The sequence below is a fragment of the Phyllostomus hastatus genome, unplaced genomic scaffold, assembly GCF_019186645.2.
Source record: "Phyllostomus hastatus isolate PE091 unplaced genomic scaffold, TTU_PhHast_1.1 phas_contig_402, whole genome shotgun sequence".
NCBI classification, from domain to species: Eukaryota; Metazoa; Chordata; class Mammalia; order Chiroptera; family Phyllostomidae; genus Phyllostomus; species Phyllostomus hastatus.
This window is the reverse complement of record NW_025333873.1, coordinates 10,165,322-10,184,035: the sequence shown is the minus strand read 5'-3', so window position 1 is coordinate 10,184,035 and position 18,714 is coordinate 10,165,322.

The following is an 18,714-nucleotide window of genomic DNA, read 5'->3' as shown; positions in this document are numbered from 1 at the left end:
GAAAGACATATTCAGCATCTTTCTTGGTGCCTGGAGGTTGACTGAAACACAGAGAATATATCTTGAATTTCTGTCTCACTTTTATTTTGAATTCCCAACACCTATTTGCAAAAAAAAAAAAATATTCAAATATAGCATGCCAGCCCCTCATGGGAATCTTCTGATTTACAGATGGAGCAAATTATAGAGCAATAGCATTAAGTAAGAACATCAGAGTCACACATAAAAAGAGGGGAAGAGTAAGATTTTAAGCTGCTAAGGACTAATTCCTGGGTGTGTAACCCTGCAGCTACTTCTGAAGAAATACAATTTATTCCATATGAGATTTAATATAGTTATAAATGCCCCAATACTAATGTTAGAAGAAAATTTTCTAATATGTTACAGAAATAGAGGTAAATGGAAGAGGAATTCCTTGCTAGATTACTCATAATGAGTCTTTTCCGAGATCACTCATAATAGCTATCGTTTTACTTTGCTTTTCTTATTTCAAAATGTATAAAGGTCAGATGTTTGGGTAAATGTTTTCAAGAGAAGAAAAATTAATAGAGTTTCTTTCATATACATTTTCTCTTTCATTTAATGTTACATTTCCTATCTTCACAACCATTACGAGCTCTGCTCCCCTTACAGAATATCTCAGTTTTAACTCAGCATACCATTTAAAGCATATTGCCTTAATGCAGGTTGTGTCTTCCACATAGCATTCTTGATCCTTTCATAAAATGATACTTTGAAGGAGAAAATATAGGAGTATCGTGAGGCAAGGCAGGGGCAGAGTAGGAAAAGCACTTCAACCCTTAATGAGAAGAAAACTTTATTAAAAAGTTAAAGGAGTGATTGTTATTTTAATTTCTTCTTTCTCAATAACTACAGTGAGGCAGGATATGATATGATTAGCTAAACCAATTCCATATTTCAAGTAATCAAGAAGAGGAATGAGAGGGATCTAGTGTCCAGCCAACTGATAAGCAATTATGTTTTCAGATGTTAAATTGACCTCATTGAGCCAAATCATCCACTCAATGGGATGCAACACAAAAGAAAAGGCCCTTGGGCCTGTGTCCAGGAACTGAAGCAATAGATACATACAGAAATAATCAGGATACAACTGCCTGCAAGGCTGTAATTGAAGCGAGTACTACAGAAACCTACGTGGGGGAGGCATTATTTTTGGTTGCAGGTAAGAAGGCAAGGGTGATGAAAAGACTTCTAGAGGATAATGTTTTCTGCCAATCTGTCCAAAATACCCCTTTCTGTGGTAAATAGGTTGATACAAAATTATTAATAAAACTATGTATTACTGCAAAAGTAGTAAGCTCTTCTCTCATTAAGAGTTAACAAAGTTGAATGGCTGAACTGCCCATCCTCTTATCATTACCACCTGCTGAGTCAAGTGGAAGCTCCTTAGTATAATAGTCAAACTACCATTATCTGGCTGTAAGCTATATTTCTAATTTTATGCTTTACCAAGTCACATTTTATTTACTACACTCCAGGAAACTAGAATATTCCAGGCTTTTCTTTCCCTGTATATAATTTCACAGTTTCCTCTGTCTGGAATCTTTTTTTCTTAATCTTATTTTTGTCTGTCATAATTATCAATCTCTCATTCTAAGCTTAACTGAAATGCTATGTCATCTGTCTTTCCATCCATTTGTGGTGGATTAAAGATGCCATAAACTCTTTGTTATTTCCATACCAAGAGGTATGGTCTGTTTACCCACCCCTAATTCTGGGTTGAGACTATGACTAATTTCTGCAATAGAATACAATAGATATAATATTGTTCTAGTTTGAGAGCTGGTCTTTAAAAGAAATGGCAGCATCTGTGTCTCCCCTCCCAGCACACTTTCTCAGGGGAAGCCAGATGCCGTGTAAGAAATCCAACTACTGTGCGAGGCTATGAGAAAGCCTGAGCTAGCCATGTGCAGAGGCCACGCTGAAAGACAGAGCATGTGAGTGAAGACGCTGTCTTACACTGTTAGCCCAGCTGACTCTTTAGACGGCCACACTGCCAGTTACCACCTTCCTGTAGTCCCAGGGAGAGTCCAAGCAAGAATGGCCCAGCTGAACCCAGCCAACCCCCACTACGGTTAAGAGATAATAACAAATATTGTGGAAAACCACCAAAAAATGGAACTGTTCGCAATGCAGCAGCAATTGATAATTGGAACACTACCCAAAAAGTATATATTGCCAGTCTATAAAAACAGCAAAAGGATCAGGACTTGGAGAAGAGGGAGGAATCATTAGTTGGAGCACAGGGGATTTTTATGGCAGTGAAATTCTTCTGTATGATACAATAATCGGTTTATTCATTCTATAAATATTCATTAAGTTCCCATGATGTATCAGGCACAGTTATAGCTTTTAGGGATGCCTCAGTGAATGTATAGACAAAAATTCCTGCTCTTGTGGAACTTATTCTTGTGAGGTAGGGTGGAGGTAGACATTAAAATATAAATTTAATAAATATATAAATTATAGGTCAGAAGCCAAGGATTATGGGAAAAAATAACTAGAGTAAATGCCTAGTGGAGAATCTGGGAAGGGGGCAGTGTAATTTACATTAGTTGAATTAGTACAGATTTTACCATTTATCTTTATATTATACAATGCCAGTTTTAAGTACAAATATCAGAACACTTAACTCAGATGTGGAATCACCAGAGTTGCACAATATATATTTCGTAGCTATCTCCAGGAGGTTGCCTTGAACTGGCAAAAAAAATAAAATTAAAATTAAAAAATTTGCACTCTGGAAGGTTGGAAGGCACAGAGTCTGTGCAGAGAACACTCTCAGCCAAAGAGAGAGTCATGGGGTGAGTTTGGAGGTTCCTAGGGTCCTCCCTGTACCATGGGGCAGGCATGTGCTCTCTCAGGCCTGACAGCTGCCGGGTACTCCCCCTTAGAAGTCCCTGAGCTGATACACTAAGCACAGCCTATGGGGAGTTTCCCTTCCCAAGGGTCTGCCTCCCCAACCCAAATAGGTAAGAGAGCCCAACAATCTTTTACTGCCCACACCAGGTCATGCTTAGTATCTAGATTAGGGGTGAATGCGAGGCTTGTCCCCATGGAGATGAAGCCTCAAGCTGGCAGCCCACCAAATGCATTTAGGGGCAGAGAGAACAGCCAGCATGCCAGGCTACAAGGCAAGCACACCAGGGCCTAACCCACCATGTGTTCGCATCAGGGCCCCAGCCATGAGCAGAAGGCACCATGGATCTCAGGCAAGGGCACTGAGAGGTTCCCTGTGTGCAGGATAACAGGGGTCCTGGAGTTGGCAGTTAAGAACTCCTTCCGGAGAGATGGGCAGAAAGTGAGGCTCAGCATGAACTAAGCCTCCAAACCCCAGGTTATCCTCAATTGTCCCATCAGACTTTACTTATGAAACACATGTTCAATGATATAAGTATCAAGAATTTTGAGAAAACAACCACAGAGGTGACCCCAAGTATAGGGCTCTTCTGTAATAGGGTCTTACATGACTACACTGACCACAAACCCACGAAGCCTGTCCTGCTCCAGATAGAATACAATTGCACAACACCATCTATAAACGTTCTCTAAAAATTGGAAGAGGATCAGTTCTTGGAGAGATGGCTGATTCCAGGTCCGGGCCAGGGAAGTATAAAGTGAGCATGGGTCACCTGGTGTCAGAAAGCAAGGAAGTGCTTCAAGACTGATGTGTCAAATGGACATAAGAGCCTGTGTAAAGGTGCTCCCATTGGCTACATATAAAATAACTTGAGCAACAAATTTAGTAACTATAATATGATTATTATACATTGATCACATAAAACCCATGAGAACAATATGGTGCTAAGAAAGAAAATGAGAGAGAGATAGAAGAGGGAAGAAGCAAAGAAGGAAGGAAGGAAGGAAGGAAGGAAGGAAGGAAGGGAGGAAGGAAGGGAGGAAGGAAGGAATTCTGCTTGAGGGAAAATTCAGCATAAAGCACACAGCCCAAGTGTCCATCCATTCAAAATGTCTCATAAATGAACCCAGAGGGGGGTTATAGCTTCATGCAGTCTTTTAAAATAAAAGATATGTAGTTTTAAAATCCAACTGAATAGCTCTTTAATTACTAAGAAGTTTTAGATTTGGTGCAGTCTCATTTGTAAAACTGCCCAACAAGTTTTTATTCACTTCCTATTTAAAACACATTTCTTTTTAAGAATAACCTAAATGTATGCATGTTTTAATTATGTATTGTTTAAAACATAATTAGATAGTATGAATTTTAATTAGGTACTGAGCTTTCATTTTCATTCTTTTGTATGCTGTTGGGTATGCATGGGTGTTTATGATTTTACAAACCTGACTATTTCTTAATTATTTTCCACCCCTTCTGAGCTCACTCTAAAATAATAAGCTACATCATATATTGTGTCCATCTAAATATGTACAATTTTCTAAGAGAAAAACATTTTCTAAGGAATTGAATTTAGAAACTTGGTAAAATAGCACTTTTTTTCCCTAGGTTTTTTTACCTGTGGATAAATGCTTGGATTAAAGTTCATAGATCTAAATTATTACGAGTGCCTACGAATTATATTTTAGAATAATCTAGTGGATTTTCTTTAGAAAATATTGTAAAAATAATTTTTATAGTCCTCTTGATACTTAATAATGCACATTGCTTGAAGAAAGATGATATATTCTCAGTATCAACATGCCTTCTAAGTTGAATCATAGATTTTAATACAAATTATCAAAGTCTTCTCACCTAGGGAGCAAAAAGTATTGTTTCTATTGGCAATTCAAATTTAGCTGACGTTGTCAATCGGCCTCTGAGAGAGGTAAATAAAGGGAGGGAAGGTAACTAACATGGACTGCGTGCCAGCTGCATGCTAGGTCCTTGTGTGTACAGAGTCTCATTTCTCATGCCAGCTACACGGTAGATACTGTTTTCTCCTCTTTAGAAAGTACATGGACTGGAGTTAAAACATTCATAAAACTTGTCTGATTCTAAAACTTATGTTCTTTCTGAAATATCAACTATCATCATTAGAAATTAAAATTTGGAAAGCAAAATGAGAATATATCACATGTACAACTATCTGCGTGTTTGGGGTCATATCGTGTGAAGTAAATTTTATTGCTGGTAAGAAATAATAATGGAATAAATTAAAGCATCAAAACATGTTTTTCAGCTTGCCTTCAATATTGAAGTGACCAGGCACTGTGAAAGTATAAAACCATGCTTTCATTCTCTCAAGTTATGAGAAACCTTAAGCAGAAGTTTAAAACACAGTTTTGAGAAGAAAAGAAACTTTTTAATCAAAAAATTCATCAAGGCTTCCCACTTGGCATGGTAGTACCAGCGCTATTTCAGAATAATCTTTTGGGGAGCATGACGGGGGTTATCCTTGCCCATCACACTACATTATACTTCCATGAATAGCACTGTTGATTTATTAATAGCAGATATAATTTTTAAAGCCAAAAATTGGGCCTAAGGACATGATCAAATTAGTTGTTTTCTACTAAAAGAACAAAGTTAAGTAGTCTACTTTAAAATCTGTAAAATTTGGATATTATTACCTTTTGGACCTAGCATTAGGATTATTATTATTTTGAGAGAGAGACAGCAGAGAGGGAGAGAGACATCAATTTGTTGTTCCACTTATTTGTGCATTCATTGGTTGATTATTCTATGTGCCCTGACCAGGAATCGAACCTGAAACCTTTGTTTATTGGGACAACGTTCTAACCAACTGAGCTACCCAGTCAAGACACGTAAGTATAAATATACTAAGGTGATTTTTTTTCTTCTCAAATAAAAAATTTATGATGAGAATTTGAATATATACAAAAGTAGAGAGAACAGAGCTCTTTGTAACCATCATCCACTATTAACAGTTTTCAACACATGAAAACTATTTTGGCACCTGATACACAGTAAGTTCTTGAAGTGGGTTGAATGGTGGCCACCAAAAAAATATGTACATGTATAAAGGACCCATGGACACGGACAGCAGAGTGGAGATTGAATGTGGGCGGGGGAGTGGGCAGGACAGGGAAGAGCAATGGGGGGAAAATAGGGACAAGTGTAATTGAACAACAATAAAAAAAAAGGTAAAAAAAAAAAGACATATCCATGCCTTAATTCTTAGAATCTGTGAATATTATCTTATTTGGAAAAAATGTCTTTGCAGATTTATGTTAAGCATCTTGAGATGAAGAGGTCATCCTGGATTATTTCAGTGGGCTCTAAATCCAATGATAGTGTCCTCATAAGAGGAAAAGGACATTGATAGACAGATGTAAAAATAAAGGATAGATTGAAGTGATGTTGCCACAAGCCCAGGATGCCAATGAACTCCTTAAGCCACCAGAAGGTAAAAGAAACAAGAAAAGTTTCTACTCTAGTAGCAGACCAGAACTGGTGCGATAGTGGTAGAGTTACCACAGACCTGAGCTCCCTCCTCATCTCTCAGGATACAACTACTAATTCGTGGCCCACTGTGGATGTCTGAGTTTCCGAGATGAAAAGCACATTGGAACCAGCAGGAAGGGATGAAAGGCAAGCACCCACCCCTTAAGGGCCCCCTTAATGCATGTGACACAACACTTCCACTTGTATCCCAATAACAACAACTTAGTCATATAGCCATATCTATGCATAAAGGTAGCTGAGAATATTGCTTTGTTTCAGGCAGTCGTATGGCCAGCTAAAAATTGAGTTCTCCATGTTATTAAGTAAAATGGATATTTAGAGGAACAAACTGCCATCTCTGCCATGGTAATCAACTAATGTAGCAAAGTGAGATACTGTGCTGTAATAAGGGTCCACAGTACTTGGGGAGTACAGAGAAATTATCTAAAATTCCAACTGGAGGCATCAGGAAAGGTTTCATTGAAAAAGGTATCATTTGAGCCAAAAAAGAGAAATAGAATAACAGGTAAGGTAGAAGATTCCAGGTAGAGGGAATACTGTGAACAAAAGCACAGATATGAGGCGGGACAGAGTACACATCAGCAAAAGCACATCAGGTAGACAGCACAAGAGAGAAAGAGCATTTTGTCATGGAAAGAGAACAAGAATTTTGAGTCACAGAGACCAAGTTTGGATCATCGCCCTCACTACTTAACAGATGGGTAATGGGAAGTTGTGGGATTTAGATGAGAACATAAAACACAATTGGAAAAAAATAAAGTTGAAAAGTATGTATGATAAGGATGAAACAGAAACCTCAATCGGTGATGGAGAAACTTAATTGTCATACTAAAAATGTTGGGTTTATTCTGTTAGTAACAGTGAGAAAATGAAATATATGAATAAAAATCATGCAATTTTTTCTTTATGAAAAATCTGGTAGTTTTGATTAGAAGCTTTGGTGATTTTAATAATAAAAAACTGTTTGTTACAGTGGAGAAGTCTACATATACCACCTTGGAACTCTTTTACATAATTTTATTCCTCCTTACAGCTTTCAAACCATCTAGTAGACACATGCAAAAAAATCTGTTTGAAAATGACAAGTGAAAGATGTTTTATAAACTCCAGATGGAATTTGGTTTTTACTCAGATCAAATATGAAAAGACACCAGGCACTAGAGTGTATATATAGCAAATAAATTCTATTTGACTTCGTGAATCAAATTTTTTTGCATTTTACTAACTAAACTTTACTGTGGAAGCTTAGCAGCTATGCTGCCAAGGGGAGAGGGGAGGAAAGTGGAAGGAATGTAAAAGGTTACTATTATTTACTGACAATTACAATGTACCAGGCACAGAGCCTGATATTTTAGTATCACATTAAACCCAACAACCTTTTGACCTAAATATAGCTCAGGTTAAGTATCTTACCCAAGTCACTGAATGACCAATGTCATCCAGTCACTGGATGACCAAGATTCAAAATCCAAAGTCTGAGTAACTGAAAAGTACTTGTTTTTATTATACAGGTGATATGCACTTTTTTCCTCAATCACTCACTCATTAATTTCCATTCTACTCTGAATTCTTTACTTCCAATTTATTTCATCCAACTTTTAACTAAAACTTATCTCTCTTTTTCTATCAGATGTTTCTAATACCAATGTTCACTGATTTTTCTTCTCCATTTCTAAGTTATCTTCTCACTTACTGATTTATAGCGATGTGCTGTAAAATCAAGAGATGATGCCCACTTAATGTTTATGTAATATCAACAAAATTTCAGGTGACGTTCAGATCATGACACCTTGTCCAGGGGAATTGTAATCTAAACTGAACAAAAAAGTGCAAAAATGGAGGGGAATGCTCACCCCAGTGTGTACAGCTTGTTGTGTGAGTGGAAATATTCACTCTCAGCTCTTCACAATCACATTTAGGCTCTCCTCTATTTTCTTTGAAGAATACAGAACAAATCATATTTGCATTTAAAGGAAAGTTAAATGTTAGGTATCTTAATAAATATTTTGGTGTTCTTGTGTCACTAAAAGTGGCAAAAAAAAGAATAGTCATAGAAGGGAAATCATTTTTTAAATCTTTATAGGAAATCTATTCAAGAAGTGATTGGCTAAAATCTCTTCACCTTTGTGATTTCACTTGAGTCATGTATCAATAAACACTTGAGAAAGAAAAGCAAACTGATTTCCTGAGGTTCTATGTCTCTTTGTAGTAGTTTTCCTTGGTGGAGTTACATTTTCAAAGGATTTTCGTAATTAGAAACCATTGACAAAGAGTAGAATCCCAAAAAGGGAAAGATATCTGAAAAAGAACAAATGAAATAGAAAGTATAATTTAAAAAACAAGAATAAAAATATGTAGAAAAGAAGGGTTAACATGTCATTCTTTTAGTGAATGAAGAAAAACTGATAAAAAAACTTTAAAAGAAAAATATGACTAGGAAGCAGAATAAAAATGAAAACGTATCTAAGAATGACTAATTAGTTTACAAAGAATAACATCTAAAGATACTTTGCCCATATTCCTGGGTGGCTCTGCAGCTGTATAACTCTGTTAACAGCTGTATATTTGTTAACTCTGTATATTTGCATCTCCTTAGCTATTCAAGCAACCACCTTTATTTACTACAGTGGCTTGGACCTCGTGCTCAAGATAGAGCTGTCCCCATAGAGTACACTAAGCCAACTTCTCTATCTCAAAATCCTTTTATCCTTCTGGGAAAACATGGTGCCCCCGGGCAAATACCTGGTGGATCTGAAATATTAAAGTCTGTCTGCGGCAAAACAGATTAAATCACATTATGAGAAGCACTAAAGGAAATTATAAAACTTCTCATCATGGTTCTATGCAAGAATATAGAAATCCTATTCAGAAAATGTGCTGACTCTGGCTATACTGTGTTTCTTATCTGCATGTCTCTCAAGGAATACTGGAATAAGAAGCTATTCCCTATTGCTTAGAGCTCATTTCAAATGACTTTACTGAGGTATATGTTACAAATCATAAAATTCACCCATTTTGACTTTACAATTCAATGCTTCTTAATAACTTTACCAAGTGCTGCAACCATGATCAAGAGTCAGTTTTAGAAATTTTTATCACCCCCAGTAAGATTGCTCATTCCCATGTAAATTCTCACCTTACCCCTGGGCCCAACCAATCACTAATATATTTTCTGTCTCTATAATTTTGCCTTTTCTGGACATGTCATATAAATGGAATCAAATGAGGGGGGACCAAAAAAACTGGAATTTATTTATTGAAAACTGTGTATTTATTCTTCCAAACTTTAGTCACCTTCAAAGTACTCCACATCTGATGCAATACACCTATCGAGACATTTTTTTCCACTGCTCAAAATAGTTTTCGAACTTGCCGATTTTGATGCTTTTAGTGCTTCTGCCTTTTTCTGTTTCACCTCTTCCACATCAGCAAAATGTTTCCATTTAAGGACTTTACTCATCCAGGGAAACAAAAGTCTCTCAGGGAAAGATCAGGTGAGTAGGGAGAGTGGGGCAAGGGGATAATGCTGGTTTTGATCAAAAACTGCTGAACACTCAGCACAGTGTGGGCAGGTGCACTCCTAAATCACCCCTTGTGAAATGGGCAAACACATTGAAAGAGTCTTCAAAAAATTCACTGAAGCCAAACATAGCCTCCCATTTCAACACCAACTGGTACATTGATGCAAATGGGTTTTTAGAACACTCACCTAGCAGGGGAAGCATGTACTACAAGGCACCTGCCCTCCAGAAGATAATTCCAGTTTGGGGGGGTGGGTAATTCCCTGTTCATACAACATACAGTCCCTCGTAGTTGGATTCTTTCACTTTGCATAATGTTTTTGAGGTTCATTCATAAAGTAGCATATGTCAGCAGTCTGTTCCTTTTTGTTGCTAAATAGTATTCCGTTATATGAATCCACCACGTTTTGTCCATCCGTCTACAAGTCGACACACATTAACAGAGTTTCTAGTTTCTGGGTATAGGAATAATGCTATAAACATTCACTCACAAGACTGTGTGTAGATATATGTTTTTGTTTTTCTTAAGTAAATATCTAGAGTAGAATTGCTGGATTATATGGTAGTCTTGTGTTTAACTTTTTAAGAAACTGCCAAACTATTTTCCAAAGTGTTTGTACTATTTTACATTCCCACCAGCAATGTATAAGGGTTCATATTTTCCACATCCTCACTAATATTTGTTATTTATTATAGCCATTTTACTGGGTGTGAAATGATATCTCTTTGTGGATGGATTTGCATTTCCCTAATAACATTATGTGCAACTCATAACATTATGAGCAACTCATAACATTGTGAAGTGGCAAGTTCCTTATTTTACAAATTTGAAGAATGACAGCTATAGAAGTAACTAATCTAAGATTATTCAGAAATGTTGTGGCAAAAAAATAATATACATCTTTGTCTTTTTATCTAGTGCTTATTTTTCTCTATGAAGCAAAAAATATAACCACATTGTAAAGAAAACTTAGACTCTTCCAATCGATTATAACTGCTCCTAAAGCAATAATCAAAGTTTGCATCTGTTACCACACTCAGTACATCTTTAGTGTAATCTTTATATTTATTTCCTCTTGCTGTGTACAGATTCTGGCATATGTTTGATGCTCCATAAATATCTAAGTGAATCACTGACTAAATGAATGAATGTTAATATATGTCAAAAACACATGTATCTGAGGAAAAGCCAGAAATGCTAGGAAGACGTTACACAAAATAGGTATGCAAAAGTATGTTATATCCCCTCAAACAATGGGTGAATTCCCTCTTACTCCCAAATTGAATGTGTGCTCGCCCCTGCCACTTACACTTTCTATGTGAAGTCTTCCACTACCTCTTTATTGTATTATGTCAGTAGCATTAAAACAATCTTTTCTGCCACCACATTTTTTCTGTAAATCCTACTTCTTGGTAAAATATTAAATATATGAACTCATTCCCCCACTTTAATAGTGCCTTTGTCTAACCAGTTTTCTTAAGTCCAAGTTGTTTAATGTGACACATAAGTCTTTATCACTTATTAAGTGGACCTTAAAAATAAGTTAAGTAGATTAGAGATAATGAGTGGGCTAGCACCACCCAGAAAATTCTTTTCTGAGCCAAGTTTTCAACCTAGCCAATAGCATTACTTAAGCTTTCTTGAGATATAATCCTGGATTTGCGAGGCCTTTCTAATCCTGCTTTTAAAAAATTACTGTGTTTTGCCATGTATAATGCACACTTTTTTGCCAACATTTTTGAGGTAAAAATAAGTATGTGCATTATACATGGGTAGTACTAATTCCATATCTATATAAATGTTTTTAATGTTTTTATTTATGCTTATGCATTGAAAGTGTCACTCTAGAAAGCAATAACAGTATTCATATGCAAAATAATACCCTAGAATATGATCATCGATTGTTTCTAAATACAGATAAATTAAAAATTGAATTAAAAAAATTAAAACAGAAGATTTTTTTCCCTGAAAGTTTGAACCAAAAACATGGATGTATATTATACACAAGAGCATATTATACGTGGCAAATATGGTTATTTTTTTTTCCGTCTGGGCTGTTTTAATGGAAGACATGAATACTATTGTCTATCTGCAAAATCATCTCTATTTTTCTCTTTTCCTCTTAGAACAGAACCATCACTTTGATAAGAAAGAAATAAGTCCTGATCTAGTGCTGAAAACTTGGGCAAGTCCAATTTTTTCTGAGGTAGGTAAGCTACAGTTTAATACTTTTCTGAGCTTGCACATGCAGACACCCTGCTGATATTTTTGTTCTTGGGTAAGGTAATCCAGACTCTAGGATGACTCACTTACTGTGTTCACATGCATTTTCATAAATATTAACACAGATTAATGCATCAACTCCCACTTGGCATGAGTTTACAATTTGTTAAGAGCAGCTACAAATTAGATTGCGACAGAAGATCTGGCTATGCAGAAGAACACTATGGTCCTTCCAACTTCTGGAATATGTAATGCTGCAGACAGGGCAAGGTAAATACCACATAAAGTAGCAGTATCATTCTGCTTATTCTTAATTTTGTCAGGTTTATTATAGATGCCTTAAGAACCACCTCTAAATCCTTCTTTTTACAACATGCTTAAAAAATCACTCTGAGCACTTAGTAGGTGCGATTTCAGTTTTGCCAGAGCCAATGGCTTTTTCATGTCTTAAGATGATCTGCAGATTTTGTGAAATACCTAATAACAGAAATTTGGTGAAAGTTTTTAACAATACTTCTTATTATACAAACCTGGTAGAAATACAATTATATGCATATTTAAATATCATGTAACCTTGAGATATAGTTTTATATTTTTGTAGACATTCCAGATGGTAGAATACCTAAAAATCTTTAAATAATTTTTAAACCATGGCAATGGCATAAACAGTGTTTACTGGCATTCTAGAAACCCACACTTTTTATTAGCATATGGCTCCCCTGTCATATTTTAACAGCCCCTAATAATAACCAAAACAGCTTGCCCATAAATAGCATTGGTGAGCTGAGCTAAACCATAATGTGGACAGAGATTATGGTGTGGTGACAGGAGCACAGACAAAGTGTCAGGACCGATTTTTTCTAGCCTTGGCTTTAGCACTGTGTGACCTTCAATAAATGTTCTCATTTTTGTGAGCCTCTATTTTCCTATCTCTTGGATGAGAAGTATCACCATCAGGATGTTGAAAGCAGAAACTAGGAAACAGTTTATTTGGGAAATGATCTCAGAGAGCAGAAGTGGAGGACAAGAGGAGTGAAACAGCAAAGGAGAAGAAGCCAATGAATGATCTGTCCAGGGTCCAGTTAGCCACTCGTGCTCAGAACCTTTGGAAGCTACATGAAATGAGCAATCTTACAACAGTCCACCCAGGGACAGAACAGGGAAGGAAGCATTTACTCATCAACTCCGTGCACTATTGCATGTATTCAGAGCAGGGTCCCACAGGTGTCCATGAAAAGATGTCAGACAAGCCCTGGTCAGGAAATGAGAGGTGTAAAGGGAAGTCTTAAAGAATGTGCTCTCAGATTTCACTGAATGGGAGAAGTTCAAAGCCTTCACAGAAGTGATCACCTTAGCAGTTACTGGAGTAAAAGAGAAACCACGTGCACTTGAAATGGTGCAGGACAGGTGCGTGATACAGACCAATTGGTCAACATGCTCTCAGAATCCTCCCAGGTCTAATTTTATTTAATACTATTATTTATAACTGCCATATATGTAGTTTCTACTAATGGATCATTCTTCTTGCACTGCTATCTAATTTTTGTTGCCAATAATCCTGTAAGTAGACAATTGTTTTCTTCATTTTGTAGATGAAAAAACTAGGTATAGAAATGTGGAGTAATTTTTCTAAGACAGGCTTCCTTAACCTTCATAGTTTTGACATTGTGGGCCAGATCATTCTTTTCTGGGACTGGAGGAGGCTGTCCTGTGCACTGTAGGGTGTTTAGCAGCATCCTTAACTTCCACCCACTAGGTGAATGGCACCCCTACAATCATGAGAGTCAAGGATGTCTGCTAAGTGTACCCTGGCAGGCCAAGTCACCACCAATCAAGAACCACTGACTTCTAAAACCACAATTGCACTAAGCAACATAAGTGCAATTTGACTCTAGAAATGACCTACCCTAAAATTTATTTGAAACAAAGAGGTGTCCCTTTGAATATCTCAGATTAAGCCAGCCATCCATTTTAAGGGAATTGAAGCTCTATAGAAATCAAATAATTATGAACAAATCAATTTTTAAAGATCATGCTGCAAAGTAAAAGCAAAGGTAGAGACACAGAGTTAGTAACCAGAATCCTGAAATAAGACATAGGCATCCCATAATACCCCGATGACATAGGAAATGAGTGGAGTCCAACACATTTTATAGTGGTCAGATTAGATTAGAATCACTCCCTAGGAAGCCCTAGTAACCAATTCTTATCAGCTCGATGATCAAAAGGAAATAGAGGCTGAGACCAGAACCTTTATTACCCATTATATTTGCATATATGTACAAAATAACTTATTAATAAAATCATCTTGTAATAAAATAATCAGTATTTGTGTCTGTTTTCTTCTTCCTAGGCAAGGAAAAGAATGCCAGTACAGTCATATCTCAGTATTCGTCAGCTTCAGAACTTGTCAAACCCCATACTCAAATGTTTCAGCACTCAGCACTTGCTAGGGACTCATCACACTTGCTACAACTTGAATGAGTGACAATGCTTCCCTGCAAGCAAAATAAAATGCTTCGTTGCTTGTTGCTTTGGCACCCACCTCTCGTGATGAAACAGAGGTCAGAGGTAGACCCGTAAGTCTCACAGGTAGCTTGGGAACAGGGCAGAACTCTGATGTATTTGTCATTAGTGTCTTATAATTTTGTGCATTTTAAGTGCTAATTGTGGGTCTCAAAAAGGTTAAGAGTGATACCACTAGGCCTAAAAGGCATTTAATAAAAACCACCATCAAAAAGAAAACAGAGATTGTAGCTAACTATGAGAGTGGTATAGGTGTGACTGATGTCACTCTTATGTTCAAGATACCAGGAACAATGATCTTGAAGATAGTGAGAAATAAGGAACAATTCAGAACAGCCAAGTGTTGCTACAGGCATAAAGTCTGTGAGTAAGCAATGTTCACAGACACTGGAAGAAGTTGAAAAATTGCTTTACATGTGGATCAATGAAAAACAGCAGATGACAGCATTTCTGAGGCAATAATTTGTGAGAAATCTAGGCAACTGCATGCTGATCAGTCAAAAGACAAGCCTGGAACAAGTGGTGAGGGCACTGAAGTGTTTAAAGCCAGTCATGGATGGTTCGATAAATTTAAAAAGAGAACTGGCATTCATAGTGTGGAAAGGCATGGAGATGCCTTGGAGAGGTAAGGCATGGAGAGGCAGCCAGTGACAACAAAGGAGATGCCAAAAGCTATGTCACCAACATCAGGGAACATGTAGAGACTGAGGATTTTGTCCCCCAACAAGTGTTTAACAGCGGCAAAACTGGTTTGCTCTGGAAGGAAATGCCTAACAGAACCTACATCACTCAAGAGGAGAAGGCATTGCCAGGCACAAGCTGATGAAGGACAGGCTAACTCTGTTGTTCTGTGGGACTGCTAGTGGGGATTTAAAACTTAAGCTTCCACTAGTGTATCACAGTGAAAACTTGTGAGTTTTCAAGAGAGGGAATGTGATCAAAAGCAAGTTAAGTGTGATGCAGAGGGCCAGTACTAAAGCTTAGGTGACAAAGAAGTTCTTTACAGAGTGGATGAACAAAATTTTTGGCCCCAGTGTGAAAAACTATCTTCAGAAAAACAAATTGCCTCTGAGGGCTATGTTAATTATGGGCAATGCTCCTGCTTACCCTCCATGCTTGAAGGACAACTTACTGGAAGAACTGAGTTTCATAAATTGAGTTTCAAAATTAAGGCCAGAGTGATAAAGATGAGAACACACACACACACACACACTTAATATCATGTTAAAGACTTTCCTGAAAGCTAATGGCAAGAGTGGTTATGGTATTTTGTGACACAAGTTTCACTCAAGAAAAACTGAGTGAGGTACAGATCTTCCTGAGAATGTCACCATTCTGAGCATGCAATTTTTAGTGAGAAAATGATATTTAATTTATTTATATATTTACTGGGTAGCTTAAAGTACAAGACAGAATGGAAGCAGCCCTAAGATGAAAGGCACAGACTGGGACAGAGTCCATGAAGCTGTTGAGAGCACCAAACCCAGGTGAGTCGGCCTCAAACCTTGCTCCCAGGTCCAGTCTCCCCTACCTGCATGCTCAGGTATCTCATGGTTTCCAACAGTCCCAATCAATGACCTGCTGGCATCAGTCTTCTTATTCCTACCCACCAATCTCTTCTCAAATGTGTCAGGCTCCTGCTCAATCTTAATCTTTACCTTACTGAACTAAGGGAAAGTAGGCTCTCCTCTAAGAACACTGCTTCCCTGCAACCTTCTCAAAAGGAGGTTGGTTTTTCTTCCACAGCATTTCCACTACTGGGTCTGGGGTGGGATTGATGTCCTTCATGTTTCTCATTGCAGCTTTCATGCATTCTCCCTACCTCCTTCCTAAAAGTCTATGGCTTTAAGTCCAAGATTATCAAGTTCACCCTCTACCCCTTCATTGTTTCTGTCCTCTGTAGGCCATCCCCTTCACTTCTCAACATTTTAGCCTGGCTCACTGTCACTCTCTAATGCTGCTCCTTTCTTACTTTGTAGTGACTTGAATATACAGCATCCAGCAAAAGTAATGCCTGCTTGAGTGTGGTTGGTAGGGTAATAATATGGGTGTAATAATTTATAGTTTTGATTTGGACATTTCACCTAAAATGTCATATGGAGTGCTTGAATGGGATATTGTTAAGTTACAGAAATATATGCTTATGATTTTGTAATAAAAATGTTATAATAAAAAGGGGTATTGTTTGTGCCAGACAATGTATATGTAAATAATCCTTCCAGAACTTTAACCTCTTAGTCAATTAAATTTCTTGTCAATAATTATAATCTTCCCACACTACCTCAGTGACTCTTTCCTGTTGTCAGTCCATAGACACAGCAACGTCTCCATGATTTCAGTTTTACGCATCTGTCACAATCTTGCCAGCTCACTTTCTAGTCTCCCAAATCCAATAATCCTTTGATCCCACTGGGACTTCCAAGTCATTAATCCTACCAAGCTTCCACTCTCCCTTACCCTTACTTTTGTCCTTACTCTTCTTACCCAGTTTAAATTACATAGTTAATCCTGATAATTACTCTATGTTATATCTTTGACTTTCTTGCCCTTCTCTCACTGTTTTAGATTTGATTGGTGAAACTTATATCTCTGGCTATATTAATTCTCTACCTATTCTAAATCTGAACCCATGAAGCTGAACATGACTGGAGAAAAATGTAATTCCGCACATGACTGCTTTCGCTCTAAAGTTCAAGACCATGAACCTCAAATGGGACCCTGATATTGCAAGGCACACATACCATAGGTCCCGATCTCCTTTTTCTCACCCCACACATTCAGTGTCAGAAAACCCTTTGGCTTCTACCTTCAAAATATATTCAGAATAAAGTCATTTCTCACCACTCTACTATCATCTTAACCAAGCTTCCATTCTCCTTCACCTCCTAACAGGTCTTTATTATATTCTTTCCTCTCTGACTTCTATTTTCGAACAATTAAAGTGACCTTTAAATCTTAAGTCAAATCTTTCTCTCTCATCTCTTTCAAGTCTTTGCTTTAACCTTACTTTTTCAATGAGCAGTATCCAGACCAGTCTATTTAATATTATAACCCCCTTTCCTGACACATCACCCCTCTCCCTTACCCCTTTCTGCTTTTCCTTAACATCTTCTAATATACTATATAATTTATTTAACTGCTATGTTTATTATTTATTGTCTCTCTGCCCTTATTGGCAACAGAGGGTTCACAGGAGCAGTAATTCTATTTTGTTCATTGACATATTCCAAGTGCCTTGCACAGTACCTTATACATAGTAAGTACTTAATAAATACTTTTGAATGAATTAGTACACTAATTCTATTAGTTCTTATATTAATGAATAATAATAAATACTTGAGCAATTGCTTCATAACAGTGCTTAATTAAATATTAATTGACATTGCCTTTGGAGAGCTTACAAACTTTATAAGTCTAATAAAAACCCTGAAAGTTAGGTCTTACTATCAACCATTTGCAGGTAAGGAAACAAAGAATCTAAAAGGGTACTATGCACTGAGGCAAGATCTCTCTATCTCCAAAAACCCATCCTCTTTCTGTTACAATACGCTGCTCCTGCTTTCAGTTTGTTTCATACCCTTTTGAGAAATGCAGGATATGATGTGACTGAAGTCATAATGATGTATTCATTTTCATTTTTGTTTGACTTCTTTTCCACCACAAAACTGCAACCCAATCTGCTAAATATGTCTCCATATGTCAGAAGAAAGAGGTACTAGTCCATAATTTTATAGCACTCAAGTCAGAGGGAAATATTTAAAGAACTCAATATTCAGTTTGAAAGAATAACATCCAGCATAGACTCTTAAATATCAGCAAAGTTGAAAAGTAGCACATATTTATTGGGAGAAAAGCTGATAGGTTCTATGAGAGGAAAAAGAAATTAGAGCCAAATATTAAAGTTAGAAAATGCATGGTTGGGAAAGGAAATTAATAAATAGAGCTGAATTTGAGATGGTTTTTAATGTGTCTGAAAACCTTGGCTTGTAATAGGATAATTTAATCAAATCACATATTTTTTGTTGATTGATACATTC